Source organism: Anneissia japonica, unplaced genomic scaffold (assembly GCF_011630105.1).
Source record: "Anneissia japonica isolate Jap-2015-1 unplaced genomic scaffold, ASM1163010v1 scaffold4054_len1135799_cov195, whole genome shotgun sequence".
NCBI lineage: Eukaryota > Metazoa > Echinodermata > Crinoidea > Comatulida > Comatulidae > Anneissia > Anneissia japonica.
The window spans coordinates 568,050-573,326 of record NW_022694605.1 but is presented as its reverse complement, the minus strand read 5'-3'; the positions used below and the strand labels follow the sequence as shown (position 1 = coordinate 573,326).

Genomic DNA, 5,277 nt, shown 5'->3' with positions numbered 1-5,277 from the left:
CGGACGGTAGGTCCCTCGTGACGAAGCACAGTGTATACTTACTGTCTCTTATACACATCTAGATGTGTATAAGAGACAGATATAATTATATATATATATTGTCTTGGAAAAATCACTTATACAACATATCAAAACAATCATTTTTTTTTTCTCCGGAGTCTGACATTAAAAATTCGCTCCACTATCATGTGTGAGTCCTCAAGTTGCGTAATGGTATAGAATGGTGACGAGATGATGTCAGCGTATTTTTTTGCAATACAATTCTATGAAGATAAAATAATATAAAATACATTATTAACAGTAATTAAACACTTTATTCAGATTTAAAAAAAAGTTTTATCATCAAATAGTACTTCCTCCTAATTTGATTGTTAAAAAATTATTCAATCAGTGGAAAGCAGGATGTGCATTTACATTTCTAGCAGTGTGTGCTTTATCGAAAAAAGTGCAACCAATCAGACCTCATGAAGTGAACCAACGCTTTTGATTGGCGCGTATAAATTTGCAATAGTATAATTATTATACTTTCCTTTTGGATGAATAATATCATGAGGGTTTGAGCAAGGAGGTATTAAGAACATGATCAAGATCTTAACACTTAATAAAATTTGCATACAGTCATTACGGATTGTATTCTATACAGCAACAAAACACATTACCTTGGGATACATTCTCCTCATCTTGTGTACAAAGCCTGAAACTTGAATTTGTTTTAAATTTTGTTCCCTTTGTAAATTTCTAAAGCCTACAGAAAAGAGGAAAAAAAATACGTGTGAAAGGTTAAAATTGTTTTGACAGAGAATGTGTGAAAAAATTATTAACATTTTAATCTTATAGTTGTACTGACTTCCCATATTTATTTTATTATTTAATTTATTTATTATTTTTAAACACCCCATGTTAAAAATACAACAATTTTTTATTTCGTCAAAAACAAATTCAGATAGAAAAGATTAACAGACAAGAATAAATGCTAGACGAAAAAGGAACCCTCATTAAGCCCGAATTGGCGTGTTACAAAATAGAGAGGGGACAAAATGAGGCAAGTACAATAAAGCCATGTTAACAGTGTTGAGAAGTGTTTTTGGAGGTGCCTTTATTGGAGGCGTTAATTAAATTTAATTAATTAATTAATTTTTTTTTGGTGTAAAATGGATATGTGTACTCAAATAATATACGCCTCCTTAATTTCACAGTAAATATGGAACTACAACATATTTTACCGCCAAAATGTGGTAATGTGTGATCATATAGACTTATTGAACCCCAGGTTAGAATAAATGTAATTCTACTTCACTAGAATTTGTCGAGAATGATGTTGTTTTCACTAGTTTGCGCGCCCAGGGTGTTTATTCGAGCAAGGCACTTATTCTAAATGAGGATAAGAAGGAGAGGTTTATTGTGGGGTGGTGGGAGGGGGTGGTAGTAAATAAATACTTATATGTACTTACATCTTTTTTATTAACATAATTTGCAATTTTGCTGCCAAAACAACCTTTGAACTTCCTCCATGACCATTGGTTCCTGGTCAAATTTGTTGGCCCAAATCGGCTTGGTTCTGGAAACGTAAACTGCAAAATAAAAACAAATTAGAAATAATTAATTATTTTGAATAAAATTCCAAATGTGCTGATTAGCTTCTGTCCCTAGGGAGCTGAGTTTGTGTATTTAATCCAGTGACCGGGGTAACGATAATGTGAAGCACATACAAGTCTTTCAATGTGCCACTGTCCGAGTGTTCAGCCTTTTTAAGCTGGTGGCCAGTTTCACTCTGTAGAGACCAGTTGAGGGGCGAATTTATATACTTCCGATTTTGTTCAATGTCAACCCCATCCTTTGAACAATAAACAAGTGCACCCAAGTTCCCAAAAGTAGCTAAAAAAATTACAGAAAAAAATTACATATATTATAATAGGCCTATTATTTTTATTGTTATTATATATTATTATTATTATTATGTATTTTTTCTTCTCATACTATAGCTCTTAAACCGTTCATTTTCAGACAGAGGTTCTGGCAATACTGCGATAATAATACCGTTCTTATCGACATAAACCATTCATACCAACCAGATATTACGGTAATATTGCCGTAGTAATAAACGCCTTTCTGTATGAAGTGAGTGAGCAATTGGTTCCTTTTGAGTCATCACAGAATGAGGTATCCTATAGTATTGTTTTGATAAAATTGTGCTAAATGTACGGTATGTTAAGGCTAGACTTTATAGTAATTTGCTTGACGTTAATTTACTTTATTGGATGCATTAATATTACTACTGAATATTACAGTTAGCTCTGTATGAAAGTGTCTTAAGATGTAGGAAAGCAATTCTTACCACTGTTTCTGGTACTTCAGGTCTATTGGTAGTCTGAAAATCATGAAAAAGGGAAGAAGAAATTAAAAGTATAAATTAAAGTAGGCCTAGGCCATTTTTATATAGGCCTATTTAGGAATAGAAATACCATAATACAAACTGAACTAAATGTTTCAAAGGCCTTACTGCAGCATAAACATGTTGAAGCATATTATGGTTGCAGATTACAGTCTGAATGAAAAAAAAAATAGCATGATTGTTGTTACTAGCTAAAAGGGAAAGCTAACGGGACACTCGCATATAAGACTAGACTTAAGATAGCAAATTACGATTGAAAAACAGGGGGTCATCTTATACTTGCGACATACAGAATGTTCTTTTTTTTAAACCATATTTTTCTTATTACCGGATCGTACGTAACACGTTGCAAATTTATACTGTAATGATGAACGCGGGCGCGTAACCTCAATATTGCGGCTGCAGTTAGCCCTTACATTCATAAGGCAATAATTGTAACATAGCTCTGTATGAAAGTGTCTTTTAAGACATACCACATCTTAAAAGATAGGAAAGCAATTCTTACCCCCGTTACTGGTACTTCAGGTCTACTGGTAGTCTGAAAATCATGAAAAAAGGAAGAAGAAACAAAAAATATAAACTAAAGTAGGCCATTATTTATATATTTAGGAATAGAAATACCATAATACAAGCTGAACTAAATGTCTCCAATATGGCTTTACTGCAGCATAAACAATGTTGAAGCATATTATGGTTGCAGATTACGGTCTGAATGAAAAAAAAAAATAATAGCATGATTATTACCAGCTAAAAGGAAAAGCTAACCGTGTACTCTCATACAAAACTAGACTTAAGATAGCAAATTACGATTGAAAAAAAGGTGTCATCTTATACTTGCGACATACAGAATGTTTTTTTTAAAATCATATTTGTCTTATGTCCTGATTGGACGTACCACGTTGCGAATTTATTACTGTAATTAATCTACAGAATGTTAGTATTAATTAAAGTAATTTTAAATTCAGAGAAATAAGATTGTGATTGTTGAAACCTAACAGGATGTTTAGAATTCCCAGGACCTTAAGAAATCTAGGAATCTTGATTACTGTATTTCAAATTAGGAATAGTGACGCATTATACCTGTTCTGCTTGTTTAGCCTTGTTGCATGTATCCTATTAGGAATAGAAATGGGTGGATTTGAAATGAGAATAATTATGTACATATAGTAGTAGCTTTAATTAGGCTCTGTTTAAAACTCAAACTGTAATAGAGGATTGACAAAGCACAACAAATTTAGTAGAACATGTATCAGATATACTAAATCATTAATGCAATTATTCTTAATGAATTAAATTATATATAATGTTACACATCGATTGATTTAATTAAAAACATGATTTGAGCATCTTAAAATGTAGGTAAAATCGAATTATAGAGTTTAACATAACATTTTAGTCGTGAAATTTAAGAAAATAAAATGTTTAAAATATCTTATAATTTGAAATCTGTTAAAGAGTTAAAATTGAAATAAAAACTTGGTCCTTGTAAATGTTGGAATAATTATAAAATGCAAAGTTAAGTACATTGAATTGCACATTTTACAAAAATTTGTTTCAAAATTCTTACCAACAACTCTTGAATAACAGGATCTATTGACTCAGACTCCACGACCTAAGAGGTAAAGCATGAAATGAAGTTTTCAATAATTCATGTTTAATGCTTTTTTAAAAAATATATTTGTGTCTAAAAAAATAACCAATAAATAATATCACTGTTTTCTTTCACATTAATTATTGATGGGCCTGGATCAAAGCAAAAACCCACCAGACTACCACAACATAATCCCCCCCGCCCTAAAAGTTTACCTCTTCACTTTCCTCAGATTTCTGGCGCTGGCACCGCCACTGCCTAGTACGTTGTATATGATTAATATTTAAAACTGAATTATGTTAATTATTTTCATTTTTGGAGATGGAGATCTCATTAATTTAATGAATGATGTTTTACTATAATTATAGGCCTACAATTAATTGCTGTCACCTATACAATTATAATAATTCGTTATCTCGTGATTAATGGACATAATGATTGAAAAGTTTCGTCTTATAAACTATAAAATAAAAACGATAATTTATTCTGAAAATAGTCTGACTCTTGACTCCATTCTTAGTCTACACAAAGTGTCCATTACAACTTCAGGAGTATTTTTAACAAATGTCCCCGTCAATATCATACACTTAACAATAAGAGAATACACAGCACTATAACCCTTTCTGCGTTTTTGGTCTTGCTAAAAGTATTAATGTTGAATAATAAAAATGATATTCAAAATTTACGAGAGTCCATGAGATATCACAGACTCCAGCGAACATTTTTATTGACTACACTCCGGCCGCCCTACACTCCATCCTAGGCCCTAGCTACAACTTACGCTGACATATCGGAGATCAGTTTCAGTTTCAGTTTTTATTGGCACACACTTTTACAACAGTGGCACACGCTATTCAGTGGTGCGTCCAGACTTACTAATAAAAAAAACCCAATAGGACAGTAAAAAGGAAACGCAAAGGTAAACAGAAAAATCAGGGAGTTTAACAAAATAGTAAAAGAAAGGAAAAACATCCCAGAAATACAAAATTCAAATCAAAGTAAAAACAAACAGCTTTACAGTAAAAAGACAGGTAGAAAGCAAGAAAGAGATAAACAATTGATATTGAGTGCAATCACATCTTTACCCATGCTGAAACTCGGTTCGCAAGCGCCTGGACTGGACACAATGCCCCTCGTTCAAACGCTCGCTGGGTTTCGCTGGACTCACACCGCCGCGGTCACGCTTCCCGGATCTGGTAATTGATTATTCATGATATTTAAATATAATGTTCCTCGCATGGCCGGCGGAAGCGGGGGGGGGGGCCGGGGGCCCGGCCCCCCCCCCCCCCCCCCA

General features: G+C 33.0%; 1 long non-coding RNA gene across 1 annotated transcript; it reads right to left on the bottom strand.

Moving 5' to 3' along the window:
• Positions 1-206: 206 nt before the first annotated feature.
• LOC117101123 lies at positions 207-2,933 on the bottom strand. Its single transcript, XR_004444232.1, has 5 exons — positions 2,898-2,933; positions 2,336-2,368; positions 1,452-1,571; positions 660-745; positions 207-263 (listed from the first exon to the last, which is right to left on the bottom strand). It is a non-coding gene; the product is annotated as an uncharacterized LOC117101123 (long non-coding RNA).
• Positions 2,934-5,277: the final 2,344 nt, after the last annotated feature.